The sequence below is a fragment of the Pseudorca crassidens genome, chromosome 20 (genome assembly GCF_039906515.1).
Source record: "Pseudorca crassidens isolate mPseCra1 chromosome 20, mPseCra1.hap1, whole genome shotgun sequence".
NCBI lineage: Eukaryota > Metazoa > Chordata > Mammalia > Artiodactyla > Delphinidae > Pseudorca > Pseudorca crassidens.
The window spans coordinates 34,746,830-34,773,155 of NC_090315.1; the positions used below are offsets into that span (position 1 = coordinate 34,746,830).

At 39.5% G+C, this 26,326-nt stretch overlaps 2 long non-coding RNA genes across 3 annotated transcripts; one reads left to right on the forward strand and one right to left on the reverse strand.

Moving 5' to 3' along the window:
* Positions 1 to 2,143: 2,143 nt before the first annotated feature.
* Positions 2,144 to 24,463, forward strand: LOC137215017 (uncharacterized). 2 transcript variants are annotated; one of them, XR_010939128.1, is made up of 5 exons: positions 2,144 to 2,419; positions 3,481 to 3,714; positions 6,916 to 7,000; positions 7,177 to 7,409; positions 24,356 to 24,463. It is a non-coding gene; the product is annotated as an uncharacterized lncRNA (long non-coding RNA). The 2 variants fall into 2 exon arrangements; XR_010939127.1 differs by having other exon boundaries at positions 6,916 to 7,409.
* On the reverse strand, positions 3,530 to 26,296 carry LOC137215016 (uncharacterized). Its single transcript, XR_010939126.1, has 3 exons — positions 26,197 to 26,296; positions 20,146 to 20,275; positions 3,530 to 4,439 (listed from the first exon to the last, which is right to left on the reverse strand). It is a non-coding gene; the product is annotated as an uncharacterized lncRNA (long non-coding RNA).
* Between the last annotated feature and the right edge of the window lie 30 nt (positions 26,297 to 26,326).

Sequence of the window (26,326 nt, forward strand, 5' to 3'; positions counted from 1 at the left end):
GATTCCATCCAGCAGAATACGAGAGTTCCAGTTGCTTCACATTTCTGTCAACACTTGGTATTATCAGGCTTTTAAACTGTAGTCATTCTAGTGGGTATGAAGAAGTGGATCATTGTGGTTTAAATTTAGATTTCCCTGATGACTAAGGATGTTGCCTATTTTTTCATGTTTATTGGTATTTTTATATGCTCTTTCATGAAGTGCCTATTGAAGTCTTTTGACCATTTAGAAACATTGGATTCTCTTTTTAATTATTATTCATAATTATTAATTTTCAGAAGTTCTTTTATATATTCTTGTAGTGTAAGCCCTGACAATTTTTTCTTTTTTGTAACACAGTGCCTGACAAACTTTGATCGCTGAGGCATCCGTTTCAAAGAGGTATCCTCGGCTTCCCTGGTGGTGCAGTGGTTAAGAAGCCACCTGCCAATGCAGGGGACACGGGTTCAAGCCCTGGTCCAGGAAGATCCCACATGCCACGGAGCAACTAAGCCCGTGCACCACAACTACTGAGCCTGCGCTCTAGAGCCTGCAAGCCACAACTACTGACCCACGTGCCACAACTACTGAAGCCCGCACGCCTAGAGTCCGCGCTCCGCAAACAAAAGAAGCCAACTCAGTGAGAAGCCCGCGCACCGCAATGAAGAGTAGCCCCCGCGCACCACAACCAGAGAAAAGCCCGTGCACAGCAACGAAGACCCAACACAGCCAAAAAAAAAAAAAAAAAAAAAATTAAATTAAATAAATAAATTAAATAAATTTAAAAAAAGAGGCAACCTCTTCGAAGGCAACTATTTAGAGTAAACACACTGCCAGCCCCACAGCAAGATAAACGGCCAGGGTGCCTCCCCCCACCAAGGTGCCTTTATATTTAGAGATCTTGGTTGATTTCAACAACTGACCTTTGGGTTACTTGGTTTTTTTCTCTTCTTGTGCTTTAAAATTCCCGCCTGCATATTTTAAATTCACCAGTAAAGAGTGAGTTCAAGAAAACCTAGATCCCCCAACCCCCAAGCCCAGTAAAAGCAGAACCCCAGGCCCATGCATGCTCTCTCTCTCTCTAACCTTGATTTTAGATGTGCTGTGTAATTTCTGTGTGGCCCCAGATGTGCTGTGTAATTTCTAGATCTTGTAAGTAAAAAACCCCTCTTTTTTTCAAAGTTTTCTGACGCTTATAGCTGAAGGGTGTCTTCAATCATAATAAGAACCATGAGGGCTGGTCCATCCACAGCACTGGTTATTGATAGTCTGAGACCAGTGCACAATTCTGGACATATGTCCTTTGTCCTAAATAACTATTAGGAAGATTTCCTTTTAGTTTATGGCTTGCCTTTTCATTTTCTTATGGTATCTTTTGATGATCAGAAATTTTAATTTTTGATGAAAACCAGTTTGTTTTGTCCTTTTTGATCAGTGCTAGTTTTCTGCCCGAGAATCTTTGCCTACTGACTAGTTTTAGCAAGTTTCTCAGGTGGTTCTGTTTTGCACTAAAATTTGAGGTCCACTGGTCTCAGATAATGGTACACTGTTGGGTGTTTTCCCCTGCTGGCACCCTTCCTCCTAATACATGCATGCATGTACACACACACACACACACACACACACACCTGACACCTGGACAAGGAATCTGGAACTTAAGAACCCAAGATATGATGGGTCAGAGACAATGGGTTTGCCCCCAATATCCACCCTCTTCCTCTTAGTAATAAGAACCCAGCAATTATCTGGGACATGGACATCCAGCTAAGACATTTCCCAGCCTACTTTGCAGCCAGTGATGGCCAGGTAACCAAATTTTGTCCAATGACTGTAAGTGGAAGTGGATATAAAACTGTAGGAATATATCTTTAAAGGGAATGAGGAGCTGCTTCAGGTCCCTGACTTCCTTTCTGCTAGCTGGAACCTGGGCATAACAGCTAGATCTTAAGCAACCACCTTGAACAGTGAGGCAGGGTGCTAAGGATGGTGGAGCAACAGTGTAGAAGGAGCCTGGGTCCTTGATGACTCAGGAACCACTACCTTGTCTGGATGGGCTCCCTTCAGACTTTTCTTACGTGACAGAGAAATAATGTCTTAGCTTGTTGAGGCCACTAGGTGTTGGTGTTGTTATCATTATTGGCTTTTGTTTGTTTTATGCAGCTGAATTGAATACAAACTTCTACACGTCGCTGTTTTCCTTTGAGGGAGAAGGAACAAATCATCTTTTCATCCTTTGTTAGTGGATGCTGACAAATTTAAAAAAAAAAAAAAGCAAAGCAAAACAACAAAAAAAACAGACACGAATTAATTTCTCAGGAACTCACCCTATCACATCTTGTTTGGAAAGAAGTTGAGGAATCTGGAACATTTCTACGGCCTCTGATGTTTTCGAAGCACTTCCATGCACATCTTTCCATGGAGTCTCATCGCATCCTGCCAGGTGGGTTGGACTTAGACAAGCATTATTGACTGCCCTGACACATGATGGGGCTCAGATTCAGAAGGCAAGTGATTTGCCCACCCCCCCTTCATGACCCAAACAGGCCACAGGCAGCATTGGGATCCCCTGACTTTTTGCCCAGGGCACTGTGGGAATGTCTGAGAACCATGATGGTACAGGGAGGCCAGGACATGAAGCATCTCAGAGGGCAGGGTGAAATCCTGTTCCCTCAGTGACAGTGGGGTATGCCAGGGCTAGGGCTCGGGTGAAGCAAGGGGGTGCCCACTTCAGGTGCCACAGGCATGACGCTCCATCCCTCTCTTGCCTCCTCTGAGTCCCTGCTGTGGGATGTGCAGCTCAATTCTTTCTCTCTAAACAGCAGCCCCTTGTTCCTCTACAAAGAGAATGGTACAGTGGCAAGACTCTGGGCTGTGGCATTAGACCAACCTGGGTTCAAATCCTTTTCTGGTTCCTTAGCTACATGACCTTAGACAATTTCCTCTGCTCAGCTTCCTGTCTGCTCTAAAACACAAGGATACTTTGAAAGAGTTGTTGGAAGGATTAAATTAAACAGCATAACTCAAGTGTCTGTCATATGAGTTCCTTTCCCCTAAACTTCCCCTTATGATAATTGGGTTCCCCGGCTTCATAGTCCCAGAGAATCGAGGAACTGTTAATTCATTACAATGATAATTGATATCATTATCAATTACACACCTTCTGGGTATAAAGTATGGTGCTAAGATTATTCATCAGGTAGAGATAAAGCAACCCTGATCCAGCTATCAAGTAAGGAGTTTTCTGGTTTTCAAACACCCATTCCTGGCTTGCTGAATGGAAGACAGAGAACAAAGAGCCCTCTTTGCCAACAGATCCTGATAGATCTTTGTGGGTAAAATGAAACAATGTGCTGAGTCCTGCCCAGTCAAATCCACAACACAGAAGTTATCCCGCTTCTTCTCAGGTCATTGTATTTCTTTCATTCACTTGACACATTTATTACGTACTTATTCTATACAAAGCCTTGCATTGAAATGAACATATTTTAATTTTACTTGCAGGAATTAATTTCAGAAAAAAACAAACAGAAACGTTGATTCTTGCCAGGATAGATTTTTACAAAAACATCATAGAAATTGATGGATGATTTTAAAAACTGAGACCATATTGGATAAAAACTCTCCCTTCAAATCTTCCAGTTTAAACTTAACCGTGAAACTGAAGAGCAGCCTTCTCATCATTTAAAATCAAATGTATTACAAAAAGTAAATGCTGTGAAGACACAGATTAGAAAGGTAAACAAACATATTTTCCATTAAAATTACATTACCAACCAGATGGATAAAGAAAGTTTTGTTCTTCCCTAAATGCCCTCTTCCCTGACTTTTTGAGAACTAACTTTTATTTTCTGCTCTAAAAAGAATGAGACATCTAAGACAGACTTCAGTCAGGGGCTGTAGCCTGGTGAGTGTGTGTGAAATGGTTTTCATAAGGGTAAACTCTAGCATTGCTTCACTGAAGTCTAAGTGTTCAGCACTCTTCTGTCTCAAGGCAAGATAAGGTCTGGCCACGTCGCTGCTTCAGGAAATGCTTCCAGTGCCCAAGAATGTTACAGAACCACAGACCACCAAGATAGGGCCACAGGTAGGAGCTGGCTCTGCCTCACTATGCCACAGATGCCACTGTTAGCCCTAGTTTGGACCAAATGCTGAGGATGCCCGTTCTATTTGAGAAATTCAGACTCTGTGAGTTCCGGCAGAGTTGATCAGTTGTGAGTGCTGGAGCCTCCATTCTGAGAGTCCGGACTCTGGGGGGTCAGGCTGGTCCTTTTTCAACTAACATTCGCTGAGCGCCCCCTGGTGGACATAAAGAGGAACATGTCATGCCGCTGCCCTCGGTGAAAGTTATGGACAGTTGCTATGTCCTGTGATGCGTAGCGTGGGGTGAGGGCAGAGGGTAGCTTTGTTCTGGTGAGTCGGAGAAACCTCTACTCAATTGTAGAGCATTGTGGCAACAGGCCCTGCGAGAAATAAAAACAGTTAACCTTTATTGAGCACTTACTCTATGTAAGACTCTGCTCTAAGCCCTTAACATGTATTAACGAATTTAATCCTTAGAACAACCCTTCACGGTAGATTGTTATTATCCCTATGAGAATAGTCACAATGTGAAAAAGGTAATTCCCCCCCAAAGTTAACCTGCACGTTCTTGGGTATAGTTACCAAAGAAGGGAGAAGGTGTGGTGGAAAGCCCCAATGCCACCCAATATCCACTATTGTCCACCATGCTCGTTTGCTGATGTTAATTTACTCCTGGGTTTTCAAAGAAGGATTAAGTCTTCTGATGTCTAAGAGTGGTAATAGCTAGAAGTCTGTTTCTGTTTTCTAGTTCATTCTTGGGGACAATTTTCTTTTGTCATTTAAGGCTTTTTTTCTCCTGAACCTCCATCTGCAAATGCACTTAATAATCAACCACAACAGAGCCCCTGACAGATGGGCCTCAAAGCAGATGGCTTCATTGAAAGGCAGCAATTGAAAATGGAGGGTAATTTGAACCAATCAAGAAGATGGGGTCTCTAGGAGGCAAAGTTTCTACAGAAACTGTAACCATATCCCCCAAGTTCCTTTGGTGCATTTTTCACCGGCAGATGAGCTTTCCTGGGGGTGGATCCAACTTTTTTTTTTTTTGACATCTGGAACGTTGAAAAGGAAGAGAGAGAAGCCCTGGGGCCTTGTCAATCAAATTCACTTTTCTTTTGGCAAATTCAGCATCAGTGACAAATTGCGCAGTTTGATATAAACAAAGTTGATAGATGTCGGCAAAGCTGTTTTGAAACAGCAGCAACGAAGAGATGTGTAGGATTTTTTTTTTCACTCAACAGTTTGTTTAATAACAAATAAAACAACCAGGTGTTTAAAAAATGCTACCACCTTCACAATGTCATCAGAGTGTTAGCTGCTGATTAATGAGAATGTGGGATTTATTCCCTTCCCAATTCAGAAACTTGGCAGGAAAGTCCATTTAATAGTCCAGTGGATAGCTCTTGTAGTTCACGAAGTCTTCTAAGTTCACCTCTGAGTCTTTTGTGGACTAGAAAACACTGACCGTGATATCAGAAGACTTGAGTGTAGGCTCTGGTCTGCCACTACCTCCCTCTGTAACCTTGGATAAATCATTTAATTCTCCCAGAGTTTAGGTTCCCACAGGATGCACAATGATAATCAGCCCTGCCCTGCCCTGCCCTGGATTGTTGCAAGGTTCAAGGCCGATATTAGATGTGAATCACATTTTCTGTAATTTGAAAATTATTAATCTTTTCATTGAGAGATCATTTCATCTGGTAAAGTGCACAAATCTTAAATGTACAGTTCAATAAATTTTTACATATGTGTACACCTGTATTGCCACTCAGATCAAGATAGGCTATTCTGGGGCTTCCCTGGTGGCGCAGTGGTTGAGAGTCCACCTGCCAATGCAGGGGACATGGGTTCGTGCCCCGGTCTGGGAAGATCCCACATGCCGCGGAGCGGCTGGGCCTGTGAGCCATGGCCGCTGAGCCTGCGCGTCCAGAGCCTGTGCTCCACAACGGGAGAGGCCACAACAGTGAGAGGCCCACATACCGAAAAAAAAAAAAAAAAGATAGTATATTCTGGCACCCCGAAAAGTTCTCTGTGCCTTTGCCAGTCAATACTTCCAAGGAAAAATTACTGTCACCTCTATCACCATAGATTAGCTTTACCTGTTCTTGAACTTAATACAAGTAGAATGGCATAGTATGTATCCTTTTATATCTGGCTTTTAGCTGGCAATGGTTTCTGAGATCCATTTATATCAATTCAGGAATCGTAGTTTCTTCCCTTTTTTTGCTGAATAGTATCCCATTCTACAGCCATACCCCAGGTGTGTCATTCACTGATGGACACATGGCTGGTTTCCAGTTTGGGGTTATTATGAATAAAGCCACTATGAGCATTTTTGTAAAAGTGTTTTTGTGTAAATGTTTCCATTTTTCTTGGGTAAATACCTAGGAGTAGCATGCCTGGGTCATAGGGTAGGTGTGTGTTTAACTTTTTTTAGAAATTGTTAGTTTTACAAAGTGGTTGTATAGGTTATATTCCCTCTAACAATGTATGGAACTCTGGTTGCTTTACATCTTCCCCATGCTTGTCACCTTTAAACTATGGTGTCTTTTACAGGGATGGGGGTGTTATTACTATGAGAGAAGAGATAAGTGTAGGAATTAATATGGAATATAGAGTCTGGAGTCATGTTTGAATCATTGTTCTGTGCTGGGCTGACCATATGGCCTTGAGTAAGCCACTTAACTCTAGCCTCATTTTCTGCATCTTAAATGAGGCTGTCAATAGCATCTCTCTCAAAGGGTTGCTGTGAGGATTAACTGAGAAAAGTCTTGCAGAGACCCTTAGCACAGTTATTGCATACAGCTCAGTTAATGATTGCTGTGGTCTTAAGTTCCTTTGTTTACTCTTTAACAGATCCCAGTTGTAGAGAACGTCTTTCAATGTCCTGTGTCTCTCAGGAGCTCTGACAGAGGCCAAGGATTATGAGCCATCTTATAGGGTAAGAACTGTCTGTCCTGTCTGATCAGCAACATCTTTACTGCCCCCAAGATGGAGTTCACACCGAGGATGACACAGCAGAGAGATGGAAAGTCCCTGGAGACTGTGAGCTGCTGAATCAACCAATCTACTGCCAAACTTCCAATTAGATTAATAACACATTTCCTTATTGTTCAGGCCAAATTCAATTGGTTATTTGGAGCTCAAACATCTTGACTGATACACCAAATGATCTCAATGCTCCTCCGCTGAGCCTGGACCTGCTCTCAGCATCCTTAGCACAGGATTTCTGGATAGACCCAACCAATTGTGAACACACAGGAGCTAGTGTTCTAGTCAAAGCCTGTTTGCCATGTCTGATGTCAAGTCACCTTTTGTGCAGCTGAAATTAAATTCATCTGAAGAGCAAAGTAAGAAGCTTCCCTTTTAAGCTTTTAATGACTTTTAAAGAATACTGCTAATCACTCAGCCACAGATCACAAAGCATTATGCAATTTGCTGCCACCCACTAAGAACCCATCTCTGGCAGCAGCAGCTCAAGTTAGGGGGCAATTGTGGAGCTGAATTCTGTCATTTAAGAAATATTTCTAGCTTTCTTTCCATGAACCGCATGCTAGGGATTGGGGGGGAATACCAAAGAAGTAAAACAAGGTTCTAAACTGCAAATAGTTGAGGGAAGGGAAAGTGATATGAATTCTGGGTAGCAAAAATATCGAATATTCTACAGTGGAGAGAATATTTTACTTTTTTTTTTACTTTTATTATAGTATAATGGATAATATATGTGCGGTAAAGTACACAAATCTTAAATGTTCAGCTCAATGAATTTTTAAAAGTGAATATATCCATCCACTCAGCATCCAGATTGAGAAACAGAATATTAACAGACCTCAGAAGATTGTCTCATTTCCCTTCCTAGTCAACAGTCCTTCCTTCCTTCAAAATAACTACTGATCTGACAATGTGTCACCATAGATTAGTTTTGTCTCATTTGAACTTTATATAAATGGAGTCATACATTTGGGTCTGGCTTCTTTTGCTTACCGTGATGGCTGTGAAATTCATTCATGTTGCTTTATGTGGTTGTAGTTCATTCTTTTATTTACTGCAGTATTTTCTTCTGTGACCACACCATAATTTATTTATCTATTATTCTTTTAATGGACATTTGGGTAGTTTCCACTTCGGGGCTAGTACAAATAATGCTGCTATGAACATTGATGTGCATGGCCTTGGTGAAAATATGTATACATTTATGCAAAAGATAGATAAAACGTACATACATACATATATACATACATAGAACTGTTGAATCACAGAGTATGTGTATATTTAGCTTTAATATATTTTGCCAGTTTTCCAAAGTGTGTGTTCCTATTTACAATTCCTCTGCAGTATATGATGGTCTCAGTTGCTCCACAACCTTAAAAACTTTTTTTTTTTTTTTTTTTTTTTTTGCGGTACGCAGGCCTCTCACTGTTGTGGCCTCTCCCGTTGCGGAGCACAGGCTCCGGACGTGCAGGCTCAGCGGCCATGGCTCACGGGACCAGCCGCTCTGCGGCATGTGGGATCCTCCCGGACCGGGGCACGAACCCATGTCCCCTGCATCGGCAGGCGGACTCTCAACCACTGCGCCACCAGGGAAGCCCAAAAACTTTTTTTTTTAAATTTTGGTAATATAGACATAACGTAAAATTAACCATCTTAATTTTCAAGTGTATAGTTCAGTGGTGCTAAATACTTTCATAGTGTGCAATCAACATTACCATCCATCTCCATAACACTTTTCACCTTGTGAAACTGAAATTCTGTACCCATTAAAAAATAACTCCATTACCACCCCCACTCCCCAGCTCCTGGCAACTACCATTCTACTTTATGTCTCTATGATTTTGGCTACTCTAAGTGAAATCATACAGTATTTGTCTTTTTGTTACTGGCTTATTTCATTTAGTAAATGTCCTCAAGGTTCATCCATGTTGTAGTATATGTCATAATTTCCTTCCTTTTTAAAATTTTTTAAATTTTTAATTAATTTATTTTTCTTATTAGTCATCCACTTTATACACATCAGTGTATACATGTCAATCCCAATCTCCCAGTTCATCCCGCCACCACCATCAACCCCCGCCGCTTTCCCCACTTGGTGTCCATACGTTCTTTCTCTACTTGTTTGTCTCAATTTCTGCTCTGCAAACTGGTTCATCTCTACCATTTTCTAGGTTCCACATATATGCGTTAATATCTGATATTTGTTTTCCTCTTTCTGACTTACTTCACTCTGTATGACAGTCTCTAGATGCAGCCACGTCTCTACAAATGACCCGATTTCGTTCCTTTCTATGGCTGAGTAATATTCCATTGTATATATGTACCACATTTTCTTTATCCATTCGTCTGTCGATGGACATTTAGGTTGCTTCCATGATGTGGCTATTGTAAATAGTGCTACAATGAACATTGGGGTGCATGTGTCTTTTTGAATTATGGTTTACTCTGGGTATATGCCCAGTAGTGGGATTGCTGGGTCATAGGGTAATTCTATTTTTAGTTTTTGAAGGAACCTCCATACTGTTCTCCATAGTGGCTGTATCAATTTACATTCCCACCAACAGTGCAAGAGGGTTCCCTTCTCTCCACACCCTCTCCAGTATTTGTTGTTTGTAGATTTTCTGATGATGCCCATTCTGACCGGTGTGAGGTGATACCTCATTTTAGTTTTGATTTGCTTTTCTCTAATAATTAGTGATGTTGAGCAGCTTTTCATGTGCCTCTTGCCCACCTGCATGTCTTCTTTGGAGAAATGTCTGTTTAGATCTTCTGCCCATTTTTTGATTGGGTTGTTTGTTTTTATAATATTGAGCTACCTGAGCTGTTTATATATTTTGGAGAGTAATCCTTTGTCAGATACTTCATCATTAGTGTATAGGAATGCAAGAGATTTCTGTGCATTAATTTTGTATCCTGCAAGTTTACCAAATTCATTGATTAGCTCTAGTAGTTTTCTGGTGGCATTTTTAGGATTCTCTATGTATAGTATCATGTCATCTGCAAACAGTGACAGTTTTACTTCTTCTTTTCCAATTTGTATTCCTTTTATATCTTTTTCTTCTCTGATTGCCGTGGCTAGGACTTCCAATACTATGTTAAATAATAGTGGTGAGAGTGGACATCCTTGTCTTGTTCCTGATCTTAGAGGAAATGCTTTCAGTTTTTCACCATTGAGAATGATGTTTACTGTGGGTTTGTCATACATGGCCTTTATTATGTTGAAGTAGATTCCCTCTATGCCCACTTTCTGGAGAGTTTTTATCATAAATGGGTGTTGAATTTTGTCAAAAGATTTTTCTGCATCTATTGAGATGATCATATGGTTTTTATTCTTCAATTTGTTCATATGGTGTACCACGTTGATCAATTTGCATATATTGAAGAATCCTTGCATCCCTGGGATAAATCCCACTTGATCATGGTATATGATCCTTTTAATGTGTTGTTGGATTCTGTTTGCTAGTATTCTGTTGAGGATTTTTGCATGTATATTCATCAGTGATATTGTTCTGTAATTTTCTTTTTTGTATTATCTTTGTCTGGTTTTGGTATCAGGGTGATGGTGGCCTCATAGAATGAGTTTGGGAGTTTTCCTTCCTCTACAATTTTTTGGAAGAGTTTGAGAACGATGGGTGTTAGCTCTTCTCTAAATGTTTGATAGAATTCACCTGTGAAGCCATCTGGTCCTGGGCTTTTGTTTGTTGGAAGATTTTTAGTCACAGTTTCAATTTCATGACTTGTGATTGGTCTGTTCATATCTTCTATTTCTTCCTGGTTCAGTCTTGGAAGGTTATACCTTTCTAAGAATTTGTCCATTTCTTCCAGGTTGTCCATTTTATTGGCATAGAGTTGCTTGTAGTAGTCTCTTAGGATGCTTTGTATTTCTGCGGTGTCTGTTGTAACTTCTCCTTTTTCATTTCTAATTTTATTGATTTGAGTCCTCTCCCTCTTTTTCTTGATGAGTCTGGCTAATGGTTTATCAATTTTGTTTATCTTCTCAGAGAACCAGCTTTTAGTTTTATTGATCTTTGCTATTGTTTTCTTTGTTTCTATTTCATTTATTTCTGCTCTGATCTTTATGATTTCTTTCCTTCTGCTAACTTTGGGTTTTGTTTGTTCTTCTTTCTCTAGTTCCTTTAGGTGTAAGGTTAGATTGTTTATTTGAGATTTTTCTTGTTTCTTGAGGTAGGCTTGTATAGCTATAAACTTCCCTCTTAGAACTTCTTTTGCTGCATCCCATAGGTTTTGAATCGTCGTGTTTTCATTGTCATTTGTCTCTAGATATTTTTTTATTTCCTCTTTGATTTCTTCAGTGATCTCTTGGCTATTTAGTAACGTATTGTTTAGCCTCCATGTGTTTGTGTTTTTTATGTTTTTTTCCCCTGTAATTGATTTCTAATCTCATAGCGTTGTGGTCAGAAAAGATGCATGATATGATTTCAATTTTCTTAAATTTACTGAGGCTTGATTTGTGACCCAAGACATGATCTATCCTGGAGAATGTTCTGTGCGCACTTGAGAGGAAAGTGTAATCTGCTGTGTTTGGATGGAATGTCCTATAAATATCAATAAATCTATCTGGTCTGTTGTGTCATTTAAAGCTTGTGTTTCCTTATTAATTTTCTGTTCGGTTGATCTGCCCATTGGTGTAAGTGAGGTGTTAAAGCCCCCCACTATTAATGTGTTACTGTCAATTTCCTCTTTTAGAGCTGTTAGCAGTTGCCTTATGTGTTGAGGTGCTCCTATGTTGGGTGCATATATATTTGTAATTGTTATATCTTCTTCTTGGATTGATCCCTTGATCATTAGGTAGTGTCCTTCCTTTTCTCTTGTAACATTCTTTATTTAAAAGTCTATTTTATCTGATATGAGTATTGCTACTCCAACTTTCTTTTGCTTTCCATTTGCATGGAATATCTTTTTCCATCCCCTCACTTTCAGTCTGTATGTGTCCCTAGGTCTGAAGTGGGTCTCTTGTAGACTGCATATATATGGGTCTTCTTTTTGTATCCATTCAGCGAGCCTGTGTCTTTTGGTTGGAGCATTTAATCCATTCACGCTTAAGGTAATTATCAATATGTATGTTTTTATTACCATTTTCTTAATTGTTTTGGGTTTGCTTTTGTAGGTCCTTTTCTTCTCTTGTGTTTCCCACTTAGAGAAGTTCCTTTAGCATTTGTTGTAGAGCTGGTTTGTTGGTGCTGAGTTCTCTTAGGTTTTGCTTGTCTCTAAAGCTTTTGATTTCTCCATCGAATCTGAATGAGATCCTTGCTGGGTAGAGTAATCTTGGTTGTAGGTTCTTCCCTTTCATCACTTTAAGTATATCATGCCACTCCCTTCTGGCTTGTAGAGTTTCTGCTGAGAAATCAGCTGTTAACCTTATGGGAGTTCCCTTGTATGTTGTCATTTTTTCCTTGCTGCTTTCAATAATTTTTCTTTGTCCTTAATTTTTGCCAGTTTGATTACTATGTGTCTCGGCATGTTTCTCCTTGGGTTTACCCTGTATGGAACTCTCTGCGCTTCCTGGACTTGGGTGGCTATTTCCTTTCCCACGTTAGGGAAGTTTTTGACTATAATCTGTTCAAATATTTTTCAGGTCCTTTCTCTCTCTCTTCTCCTTCTGGGACCTCTATAATGCGAATGTTGTTGCATTTAATGTTGTCCCAGAGGTCTCTTAGGCTGTCTTCATTTCTTTTCATTCTTTTTTCTTTATTCTGTTCCACAGCAGTGAATTCCACCATTCTGTCTTCCAGGTCACTTATCCGTTCTTCTGCCTCAGTTATTCTGCTACTGATTCCTTCTAGTGTATTTTTCATTTCAGTTATTGTATTGTTCATCTCTGTTTGTTTGTTCCTTAATTCTTCTATATCTTTGTTAAACATTTCTTGCATCTTCTCAATCTTTGCCTCCATTCTTTTTCTGTGGTCCTGGATCATCTTCACTATCATTATTCTGAATTCTTTTTCTGGAAGATTGCCTATCTCCATTTCATTTAGCTGTTTTTCTGGTGTTTTATCTTGTTCCTTCATCTGGTACATAGCCCTCTGCCTTTTCATCTTGTCTATCTGTGAATGTGGTTTTTGTTCCACGGGCTGCAGGATTGTCCTCTTATTCTTAACTTTTACCCTCTAATCACTCTTATTTCTCCTTGATAGGAGCTTGATGTATCTTCTTGTATCTGTAGCTGCTGATTGATTTTGTAAGCAGATAGGGTAGGGGGAGTCTTCAGAGAAAGAGAACCAAACATGGCTTTCTTGACATCATAATTTCCTTCCTTTTTAAGGCTGAATAATATTCCATTGTCTTTATATACCACATTTGCTTATCCATTCATCTATCATTGGACACTTGGATTGCTTCCATGGTTTGGATATTGTAAATAATGCTATGTACATGGGTGTACAAATGTCACTTTGTGACCCTGCTTTCAATTCTTCGGAGTATGTATCCAGGAGTGGAATTGATGGATCATACAGAAATTCTATTTTTAGTTTTTGTGGCTCCTCCATAAAGGATGGGTTTTTCTACTTCTGCAAAAATGTCATAAGGATTTTTATAGGGATTGCATTGAATCTGTAGATCTCTTTGAGAAATGTTGACATCTTAACAATATTGTCTTCTAATCCATGAACATGGGATGTGTTTCCTTTTATTTATGTCTTCTTTAAATTGTTTCAGCTATGTTTTGTAGTTTTAATTGTGCAAGTTTTTCACCTCCTTGGTTAAGTTAATTTCTAAATTATTTTTTCATGCTATTGTAAATGGAGTTGTTTTTGTATTTTCTTTTCAGATTTTTCATTGTTAGTGTATAGAAACGTGACTGATTTTTGTGTGTTGACTTTGTATCCTGCTACTTTGTTGAATACATTTGTTCATTCTAACAGGTTTTTTTTGGTGTGGAATCTTTAGGATTTTCTACATATAAGATCCTATCATCCGTGAACAGAGATAATTTACTTCTTCCTTTTTTATTTGAATGACTTTTTTTTTTTTTTTTTTTTTTGGCGGTATGCGGGCCTCTCACTGTTGTGCCTTCTCCCTTTGCGGAGCGCAGGCTCCGGACACGCAGGCTGAGTGACCATGGCTCATGGGCCCAGCCGCTCCACAGCATGTGGGATCTTCCTGGACTGGGGCACGAACCTGCGTCCCCTGCATCGGCAGGCAGGCTCCCAACCACTGTGCCACAAGGGAAGCCCTTGAATGCCTTTTATTTCTCTTTCTTGACTAATTGCTCTTCCAGTACTATGTTGAAAAGAGGTAGCAAAAGCAGGCATCCCTGCCTTGTTTCTAATCTTAGAGGAAAAGCTTTCAGCTCTTTGCCATTGAGTATGATGTTTGCTGTGGGGTTTTCATATATGGCTTGTATTATGTTGAAGTACTTTCCTTCTGTTCCTAGTTTGTAAAGTGTTTTTATAATGACAGGGTGTTGAATTTTGTCAAATGTATTTATGCATCAATTCAGATGATCATGTGATTTTTCTCCTTCATTCTGTTAATGTGGTGTATTACCTTGATCAATTTTCATATGTTGAACCATCCTTGCATTCCAGAAATAAATCCATCTTGGTCATGGTGTGTAATCTTTTAAATATGCTGCTGCAGCTGGTTTGCTAGTATTTTGTTGAGAACTTTTACTTGTGGTATCTTTGGCTGGCTTTGGTGTCAGGGTAATACTGGCCTCATAGAATGACTTGGAAAGTATTCCCTCTCCTTCAATTTTTTAGAAAAGTTTGAGAAGGATTGGTAGTAGTTCTTTAAATGTTTGGTGGAATTTACCAGTGAAGCCGTTGGATCCAAAGCTTTTATTTGTTGAGAGATTTTCTATTACTGATTCGATCTCATTAGTAATTACAGGTCTACTCAAATTTTCTATTTTTCTTGATTTAGTCTTTGTAGGTTTTATATTTCTAAGAATTTGTCCATTTCATACATCATTTTTGGGGGTACAGTTGTTCATAGTACTGTTATCTTTATTTCTGTAGATCAGTAGTAATGTCCCCACTTTCATATCTGACTTTAGTAATTTGATATTTCTCTCTTTTTTTCTTAGCATATATAGCTAAAGTTTTGTCAATTTTGTTGATCTTTTCAATCAATCAGTTTCTGGTTTCATAGATTTTTCTCTATTTTTTTTCTATTCTCTATTTTATTTACTCTCTGCTCTAATATTTATCATTTCTTTCCTTCTGCTAATTTTTTTTTTTTTTTTTTTTTTTTTTTTTTTTTGCGGTACGCTGGCCTCTCACTGTTGTGGCCTCTCCCTTTGCGGAGCACAGGCTCCAGACGCACAGGCTCAGTGGCCATGGCTCACGGGCCCAGCTGCTCCGCGGCATGTGGGATCTTCCTGGACCAGGGCACGAACCCGTGTCCCCTGCATTGGCAGGCGGACTCTCAACCACTGCACCACCAGGGAAGCCCCCTTCTGCTAATTTTTGATTCTTCCTTTTCTAGTTTCTTAACATATACAGTTAAGTTGTTGATTTGAGATATCACTTGTTTTGTTTGTTTGTTTGTTTGTTTTAAACAAGGTCTTCTTAGAAGCCCATATGATTTAAATTTATTTATTTATTTATCGTACCACTCTTCATCACAGTGCGCGGGACTCTCACTATCGCAGCCTCTCTTGTTGCGGAGCACAGGCTCCAGATGCGCAGGCTCAGTAATTGTGGCTCACGGGCCTAGCTGCTCCACGGCATGTGAGATCTTCCCAGACCAGGGCTCGAACCCGTGTCCCCTGCATTGGCAGGCAGACTCTCAACCACTGCGCCACCAGGGAAGCCCCACTTGTTTTTTTAATATAAGTATTTATAGCTATAAATTTCCCCTTTACTGCTTTCACTACATCCCATATGTTTTGGTATGTTGTGTTTTCATTTTCATTCATCTCTAGAAAATTCAAGTATTTTAAAATTTTCCTTGTAATTTCTTCTTTGATCCATTAGTTGTTCAATAGTGTGTTGTTTAATTTCCACAAACTAAAAAAATTTTTTTAATTTTTGTGTTGTTGATTTCTAATTTCATCCTGCTTTGTTTAGAGAAGACACTTTGTATAATATCTATCCCTTAAAATCTACTGAGACTTAATCTGTGGCCTAACATGTAGTCTATCCTAGGAAACGTCCCATGGACACTAGAGAAGAATTCTGTTGTTGTTCTGTACATGTCTGTTATATCTAGTTGATCTATTGTGTTAAGTCCTCTGTTTCCTTACTTATCTTCTGTCTTGTTGTACTATCCTTTATTGAGAGTGGGACATTGAAGTCTTCAACTATTATTGTAGAGCTATTTATTTCTCCCTTCATTCTGTCAGTTTTTGTTTCATGTATTTCGCTGGTTTGTTATTATGTATGCAAATGTTTGTAATTGTTGTATATTCTTGCTATGTTGAAACTTTTATTAATATATAATGTCCTTCTTTGTCTCTTGTCATCTTTCTTGATTTGAAGTCAATTGTGTCTGATAATAGTATAGCCATTCCCACTCTTTTTTGGTTACTATTTACATGGAATGTTTTTTTCCATCTTTTCACTTTCAATCTATTTCTGCTTTTGGGTCTAAAGTGAATCTCTTTTAGATGGTATATACTTGGATCCATTCTGCAAATCTCTGTCTTTTGATTGGAGAATTTAATCCATTTCTGTTTAAAGTAATTGCTGGTAAGGAGAGACTTCTGTCACTTTACCATCTGTTTTCTGTATGACTTACACTTTTTTTTTTGTCCCTCATTTCTTACATTACTGTCTTCTTTTGTGTTTAGTTGAATTTCTGTAGTCAAATATTAAAATTCCTTTCTCATTTCCTTTTGTGTATATTCTATGGCAATCTTCTCTGTGGTTACCATGGGGATTGCATTTAACATCCTACAGTTATAATACTCTAATTTAAATTTACACCAGCTTAATTTGAATAGCATACAAAAGCTCTGCTCCTTTATAGCTCCATCCTCACCCCTTTCTGTTGTTGATGTCACAGAATTACTCTTTATGTACTGTGGGCCCCAAAAACTAATAATTCTTTTAAATGCATTAGTCTCTTAAATTATGTAGAAAACAACATGTGGAGTTATAAATCAAAGCTACCATAATGGTAAATTTTAGACTAATAATTTAAAAATATATATTAGTCTCTTAAATCATGTAGAAGACAAAATGTGGAGTTACATTGTTACAATAATATTTGTTTTTATAAGTGCACATGTATTTACCTTTTGTGATCTTTATTTCTTTACACAACTTCAAGTTACTGTCTATTGTCCTTTCATTTCACCCTGCAGGGCTCCCTTGAGCTTTTCTTGCAGGGCATGTCTAGTGGTAGCAAATTTCCTCGGCTTTTAACCTGGAAATGTCTGAATTTCTCCCTCATTCTTTTGGGTTTTTTTGCGGTACGCGGGCCTCTCACCGTTTTGGCCTCTCCTGTTGCGGAGCACAGGCTCCGGACGCGCAGGCTTAGCAGCCATGGCTCACGGGCCCAGCCGCTCCGTGGCATGTGGGATCTTCCCAGACCAGGGCACAAACCCGTGTCCCCTGCATTGGCAGGCAGACTCTCAACCACTGCGCCACCAGGGAAGCCCTCTCCCTCATTCTTGAAGGACAGTTTGCCAGACATAGTATTCTTGGTCGATTTTTTTTTGTCCTTTTAGCATTTTGAATATATTGGCCTACTGCTTTCTGGCCTCCAAAGCTCCTAATGAGAAATCTGCTGATAATTTTATTGAGGATCCTCTGTATGTGACAAGTTGCTTCTCTCTTGCTGCTCTCAAGATTCTCTCTTTGTCTTTTGAAAGTTTGATTATAATGTACCATGTTGTGTGTCTCTAACTTCATCTTACTTGGAGTTCATTTAACTTCTTGGATGTTTTTCATACCTTCATCAAATTTGAAAAGTTTTCAGTCATTATTTCTTCAAATAGTCTTTCACCCCTTTCTTTCTTTCTCTTCTCCTTCTGGAATTCCTACAATGCATATGTTGGTCCACTTACTCATGTCCCACAGGTACCTTAGGCTCTGCTCACTTTTCTTCAGTTTTTTTTTTCCTCTTCCTCAGACTCCATAATTTCCATTGTCCTAGGTTCAACCTCACTGATTCTTTCTTCTGCTTCCTCAAATCTGCCTTTGAATACCTCTAGTGAATTTTTCATTTCAGTTATTGTACTTTTCAGAATTTCTGGATTCAGAGCTTCAGAGTAAGCACCAGGATTTCTTTTTGGTTTCTTATAGGTTTTCTGTGTCTTTACCGATATTTCCATTTTGTTCATACATCATTTTTTTGACTTTTCCCACATCTTCCTTTAGTTCTTTGAGTATCTTTAAGGCTTTTGTTTTAAAGTCTTTGTCTAGTAGATCTGCCATTAAGTTTTTTTCAGGGGCATTTTCTGTTGGCCTATTTGTTCCTTTGAATGGGCCCTACTTTACTGTTTCATTTGTTTGTATGCTTTATGATTTTTCTTGTGAAAACTGGACACTTGAATCTAGTAAGGTAGTAACTCCGGAAATCAGATTCTCTCCCTTCCCAAAGGTTTGCTAGGTTTTTGTTATTGTTTTTGTTTTTATGATTGTTGTAGACTATCTTTGTGCCAAGGGTCAGCCTGAGGTGTGAACTTAAGATCTTCTCAGGTCTTATCTGAGCCTATGCTTTTCCTTGGGTGCAGGTGGTCATTTTCTAATTTCACCCATGTCTGTAGTTGTTTTTGAATACTCTAGTCTTTAATGTCTGAGGAAAAGAGAAAAATGAAGGGGGGAAATAGGGCACTGGCCCTTCAAATAGGCTGGGACTGACCTCTGCTGGAGTGGAGGGGGAGGGACTTGCAACGATGGGAGAAGGTGTTAACAACAATGACTGCCTTCTCTTTGTCTGCACCTCTGAGATCAGAAGCAGCAATCAGTGATCAGAGCACAGATCCCCAAGATTTGGAGGATCTTGGAGGACAGGGCCTTTTTTTACCCACGCCAGCTCCTGCAACTGTGTGCAAGCTGCCCCAGGAATATGTGCACAGCTGTCTGTCACATGGCTGGGGGTGGGGGATGGGTGTCTGAGCTTAAATACACGGAAATTAACTTCAATTTACCACCCAAGCCTTCCCCTGGAAGTTGCAAGCTTCAATAGATCCATAGTTCCAAAATAGTTACATCAAACAGATTCTGCCAGTGCAATTGTTGTCCAGGTGTGGACAGATTCCTGATGCTTCTTAGAATCCTCACTTTTCAACCTTTTTAACACTTGGTTTTGTCAATTTTTTAATTTAGCCATTTTCTCAACATTATCAGTAGTCAGAGAAATAAAAATTAAAACTATAATCATATATTCTATACATCTATTAAAGGGGCTCAAATAAAGAAAAATATCTGATAATACCAAGTGTTAGTCAAGTTTGGAGCAACAGGAACTCTTATACGGTGCTAGTGGGAAGGTAACATGGTACAACCATTTGGAAAACATTTTGGCAGCTTCTTATAAAGTTAAACGTATAAATACCATACAACCCAGAAATTCCATTTTTAGGTATTTACAGAAGAGAAATGAAAGCATATGTTCACACAAAAACATGTACAGGAATGTTCCTAGCCAAAAACTGGAAAAAAATCCAAACATTTATCAGAATGAATGGATAAATAAAATGGAGTATATCTACGTAGTAAATACTTATCAATTAAAATGAATGAACTACTGATACAGGTATCAACATGGATGAATATAAAAAAACATTATGCTGAGCTAAAGAAGCTAGACACAAAAGATATGGCATGATTCTATTTACACACAGTTCTAGAACAGGCAAAAATAAGTTATAGTGACAGGAAGCAGATCAGTAGTTTCCTGGGATGTGTGTTAGGGGATATAGAGGAGGTTGACTGTAAAGGGACAGAAAGAAACTTTTTAGAATGATGGAAGTCTTCTATACCTTGATTGTAGTGATGGTCATGCATTTATTAAATACACCTACGTATACTTTTAAAACAGGTCCATTTTTTGGAAGGAGACTGTACTTCATGAAAAATGTAATCATTCTGGCCTGGTGGTTGTTTAACGGTTATTCATTGCAGATTTAATTTGCATTACCCTATGACTAATTATGTTGAGTACCTTCCATATACTTACTGCTATTTTGATATTTTACTAGTCAGGTTTCTCCACAGAAGGCAAACTAGAGACCCAGGAGAGTCTGTAGTAGTTCCAGTCCAGTCCAACAGGCTCAAGGCCCAGGAAAAGTCAATGTTTCAGTTCATGTCTGAAAGCAAGAGGAAAAAACAGTTGAAAGCAGTCACGCAGAAGGAATTCTCTCTTACTCAGCATTTTTGTACTATTTAAGCCTTCAACTGATTGGATGGGGCCCACCCACATTGGGAAGGGCAATCTTCTTTACTCAGTCTACTGATTCAAATGTTAGTCTCTCCAAAAACACCCTCACAGACACACCCAGAATAATATTTGACCAAATATCTGGGCATCCTGTGGCCCAGTCAAGTTGATACATAAAATTAACCATTATAAATATCCTCTTTTGTAAAATACTTATTCAAGTCTTTTGCCCATTTCTAATTGGGTTATCTGTCTTTTCCTTATTGATTTATAGGAGTTCTTTATATATTCTGGATATGTCATAGTTCGAGCAATGTATTGCAAATTTCTTCAGTCTCTCAGTGGGGTCAAATTTATCAGTCTTTTCCTTGTAGTTAATGATTGTTGTGTGTTATTTAAGAAATGCTTGCCAACCCCAGGTCATGAATTCTACTATCTTATCTTTTAGAAGATTTATTGTGCTTTCTTTTCACATTCAGGTCTATAATCCATGTGAAATTTATTTTGGGTATACGGTAATGTAGGGATACATTTTTTTTTCCCTATAGCTAATAGGCTCATACTACTTACTGAAAGCCCTATCTTTTCCCCCTCTGAGTCACTTTTGCCATAAATCAGGTAACCATATCAGGTCCACTTCTGGACTCTCTGTTTCATTGGTTTATTTATTTATTCTTGTGCCAATTCTTTTAAAATTATTATAGCTTTAAATAAGTCTTGATATTTGACAGTATAAGTTCCCCTCCCACTTTGTTTATCTTCTTTAAGAAAGTCTAGGGACTTCTCTGGTAGCACAGTGGTTAAGAATTCTCCTGCCAATGCAGGGGACACAGGTTTGATCCCTGGTCCAGGAAGATCCCACATGCCAAGGAGCAGCTAAGCCTGTGTGTCACAACTACTGAGCCTGCACCCTAGAGCCCGTGAGCTACAACTACAACTACAACTACTGAGCCCACGTGCCACAACTACTGAAGCCCACGTGCCTAGAGCCTGTGCTCCACAACAAGAGAAGCCCCCACTCGCCACAACTAGGGAAAGCCCGTGCGCAGGCTTGGGGACCCAAAACAGCCAAAAATAAATTAATTAATTAATTTTAAGAATAAAAGAATGTCTAGAAGGAACATTCTTGGCCTTTTACATTTTCAGGTAAAATTTACAATCAGCTTGTTAATTTCCTTTAAAATTTTTTCTGGGATTATAACTTGAGGTATTTGAACCTAAATCACCTTGGGGAGAATTGACATCTTTATAATACTGTCTTCAATCCAAAAACGTGGCATATTCCTATGTTTATTTAGGTCTTCTTTTGTTGCTCTCAGCAATGCTGCGTAGTTTTTAGTGTCAAGATCTTGCACATTTTTTTGGTAAAGTTTACTCCTCATTGTATTATTTTTATGCTAATGTAATTTATATCATTAAAATTTTTAATTTTCTATTTATTTTTGCTAATATATAGAAATACAATTAGTGTTTTTTGTTTTCGGTACGCGGGTCTCTCACTGTTGTGGCCTCTCCCGTTGCGGAGCACAGGCTCCGGACGCGCAGGCTCAGCGGCCATGGCTCACGGGCCCAGCTGCTCCACGGCACATGGGATCTTCCCAGACCGGGGCACGAACCCGTGTCTCCTGTATCGGCAGGCGGACTCTCAACCACTGCGCCACCAGGGAAGCCCCTCCAATTTTTATACTTAGTATTTCTCTTTCCTGTCATAATGCACTGGTTAAGCCTTCCTGTACAATGTCAAATATAAATGGTAACAACTGACATCTTTTTCTCAGGGGAAATATTTATATTTCATCATTAAGTGTGATGTTTGAGGAAGGCTTTTTAAAACCAAATTAAGTTCCCATCTATTCCTAGTTTGCTAAAAAAATTTTTTATCATAAATGAGTGTTGTATAAAATGCTTTTTTAATGTGTTTATTAAGATACACATTTTTTTCCATACACATTTATGCTGTTAGTGTGGAGAATTACATTATTTTCTAATGCTAAATTAACCTTGCATTTTTGGCAAAAAAAATCCTTTTTAATTATGGTGTATTATCTTTTGCTCTATTGCTGTATTTGGTTTTCTAATATTTTATTTTGAATTTTTGCCTTATGTTTACTCAGGCTGTTGTCCTATTTCTTTTCTTGTAAGGTTTCTGCCAGGTTTTGAATTCAAGGTTATAAAGTTCTCATTTAACAATTGTAAAGTGTTCTTATTTTTTCTATTCTCTGGAAGAGTTTGTGTAAGACTAGTGTTATTTCATCCATAAATATTTGAAACAATTTGCCAGTGAAGTCATCTGGACTTGGAATTTTTTGTTTTGGGGTGTGTTTATTTTATTTCAGTGGAAGTAAAGGGTGTGTTTTGAAATCCTGTCTGTCCCAGAGACCATGACACTTGCTTGTCCTTCATGTCTCCACATGGCTGCTCCTTCAGCGATTCAGTTCTTTGCTCAAATACCACCTCCTCAGAGATGTCCTCCATGACTGCCCCAGCTAAAGTAGCACCCACTCCTTTCAGCTACAATTTCCATTTTTTTGTAGACTTGTGTTCCCTAAAATTAACCTTTCCAAAAAATTGTTTATTTACTCTCTTGCTCTCCTGTTAGATTTTGAGCTCTGTGGGGCAGGAACCTTGTCCATCTCGTTCCCCTCTGAATCTTTACACTCAGAACATAGCAGTTGCCCAACAAATATTTTTCAAGTGACTAAATGAATAAAAGGAAGCCAGATAGAGATCCTTTCCCCACAAAATTGCCAGAAGACAAGAGCAATGATGAGGATGTTCATCATCAAGTCTTACATTTTTAACAATAAATATCGCCTAGGGTCTCCATCAGACTTAATACAGAAACAAAAATCTGCTATATAATTCTGTCATCTCTGCCAAATTATGATGTCATTTTGAAACAAGATGTAATGAACATAAAAATAAGACTTCTTGGCCTTCCCTGGTGGCGCGGTGGTTGAGAGTCCGCCTGCCGATTCAGGGGACACAGGTTCGTGCCCTGGTCCGGGAAGATCCCACATGCCGCGGAGCGGCTGGGCCCGTGAGCCATGGCCGCTGAGCCTGCACATCCGGAGCCTGTGCTCCGCAACGGGAGAGGCCACAACAGTGAGAGGCCCGCGTACAGCAAAAAAAAAAAAAAAAAAAAAAAGACTTCTTCAGTTTCTTTCTTTGAAAATGGAGCTGTTTAATATTTTTTTTGTTTAATGTTATTTTTTAAATGTATAGAACAAAATGTAACATGATGGTGAAAACATTCTTCTTAACATTGTTGAAAGCACCTCCTTACATAGCATGTGAGGGACAACCACATTCAGTTGGGAAAAGCTTACTGAATTCTGGCCTGCTGACTTTGTAACAAGCATGTTAGATGAGCTGCTGCAAGGGTTCAAGTAATCTTGCATCCTTCAGGATTATTTTGATTATAAGTGACAGAAAACCCAACTGAAAGTGAATTTTTTTTTCTCATGCAACAGAACATTCCAGGGGTAGGGTTAGCTTTAGTTTGATCTAGAAGCTCACATAATGTCATTGGATTCTGCCTCTCTCTCCATCACTACATTGTTCTCTTTTGTAATGGCTTCATTCCTAGGTAGGTTCTTCCCTCATGGCTAATAACTAAAGTTCTAAAAGCTTAATTTCAGGGAGTGAGGACTTCTATGAAAACTCCTTCACAGTTCCAATTCCAGTCGTAAAGAGAGCAACTGTGTGAGCAGAACATCTTGAGAATGAATTTTTTTGACTCTGTTGAGTCATAGGCCCATCCCTGAACCAGCCACTCTAGCCAGGGTAGAGCTCATACTATACTAGTAGTCTTCTGCTACTTGTTTTTCACACTTAAAATTATGTTTCCAAGATCCACCTGTGTTGTGTTTGTAGCTATAGCACACTCATTTTCACTGCTGAATAATATTCCATTTTTATAATACCCACAATTTATTTATTTATTTAGTTAATGGACATTTGTTTTTTGTTTTTGTTTTTTCCTGTTATGAACTGTGCTGCTGTGAAGATTCTTGCAAATATCTCCTGGTGCACATGTGTAAGAGTTTTTCCTGGGCATGTATCAAGGAGTGGAATTGCTGGGTTTTACAATATGGAAGTATTCAGCTCCAAAAGGTAAACGTTCTGATTTTCCGTTTGGCAATGTTTCATGAGTATTTGTCTATGGTATTAAAAATTCTTCTTTACATAATAGAAAAAAGCAAGGTAAAAGGATAAAACATTATTCAGATGCAAGATGCTGTTATATTTGTGGATATCGTCTGACCACAGCAGGATCTGGTTATATTTAATAGCTTTAAGACAAAGGCCACACCCATATATATTGCCAATCAGCATCAATTATTTATATAGAACCCACAATATGCTTGTGTGAGCTGTTAAAGACAAACGAAGCTGGACACTAGTTAAAGTGGTAAGGACATATTTTAATCAGCAATATACTATTGCAGTAAAGAACAGAGTCCAGCATGAATGGAACTCAACTTTGATTTGTACAGAGGTGACTGGGCGTTTCAAAGGGAGAATCAGAGAATAGGGAGGGGGTTGAGCTCTGCTGAGTTAGGGAAAAATTACCAAAAGTGGGAAGGAGGTGTCAGTCCATGTGAAACTCATCTGGATTTGCTAACTGGTGCTCACTGAAGTTAGGCTGCTGCCCTCGCACAGAGACTGGGAGACAGGGACCCTATCTTCAGGTGTTGGCTGGAAAAAATGGTAAATTCTTTTGGCAGCCTTGAGTTTTCTCTGGCAGGTACTTTAAGAGGGGCTAGGGTCACCTAAGGATGTGGCCCTGAGCTGTTGGAAACTATGTTGGTTGTTTTGCTCAAGTTGTTACAGGCTGAGGTTGAGGCCCTAGAAGAGAACAGGGCTCAGAGGAGCCTGGCTAGAGTTCTGTCAAGGAGAGAATCTGTCAGAAGTGAGAGGAAAGGTGTGGTGAGGGTGGGAATAGCACTATTTCTCTCCTCTTTACCTTTGCTTACACCATTCCCTAGGCCAGGAAAAACCTCCTCTCTCTCTGCCATTCTAAGCCCTATTCATCCTTATGGCTCAGTTAAGGTGTCACTTCCCCTGAGAAGGCCTCCTTGACTTTCAACCCACCAGACCGGGTTAAACACCCTTAGCATCCTTATATAGCTTTGTCATGCACTTAGCACATTACATTGAAATACACTCTGCTTCCTCACCAGATCGTAAGGACTGGGTCTCATTCATTTTGGGCATATTGTGGGCACTAATGTATGTTGCATGAGTGGGCACTGTGACAATCAAAGGTCCACTCTCCTTATGTCTTGGACACAGAAATAGCCTCCCAGCTCCTCTCTGCTTCCCTCTTCTCTACCCAGAGGGCTAGAGAGATCGTCTATAAAGGTAAGTCAGCTCATGTCACAGTTTGGCTTCAGATCCTCCGGTGGCTTCCATTTGCATGAGGAATAACTTCAACTTTCTTGCTGTGGCCTGAAGGACCTGCAAAGTCTGGCCCCAGCCAACTGTGAGTCTTATCCCACCTGAGCTGGATCATCCTCTAGCAGTCATACTCCCCTTCTTTCTATTCTTCAAACACCAGGCTTGTTTCCCGGTGGAGCCTTCAGATTTGTTCCCTCTACTTAGAATGTTCTGCAGCCAAGACTCTGCAAGGCTGACCCTTTCTCATCATTCATGTTTCAGCTCAGCCAGCACCTCCTCAGATTGGCCCTCCCTGACCACATTCTCTTTCCCATCACACTGCTTTTCTCGTCATTGCCCTCCTTACAAACTGGAGGTGATTTATTATATTTTGTTTCCCCCACCAGCTTGAGAACTCCATTAGGGCAGGGATCTTGTCTGCCGTGGCTGCCACTATGCCCCCAGTACCTAGAATAGTGCCTGGCACTCGGATGGTGTTCAATGAAGGGTAAGAAATCCGCGCAGGCAATTGTGGGATCGCTTTCTCCGGCAGGAGCCGACTCTAACCACGTGGGAGGGGTGAGGGCGGTGGCTGGGT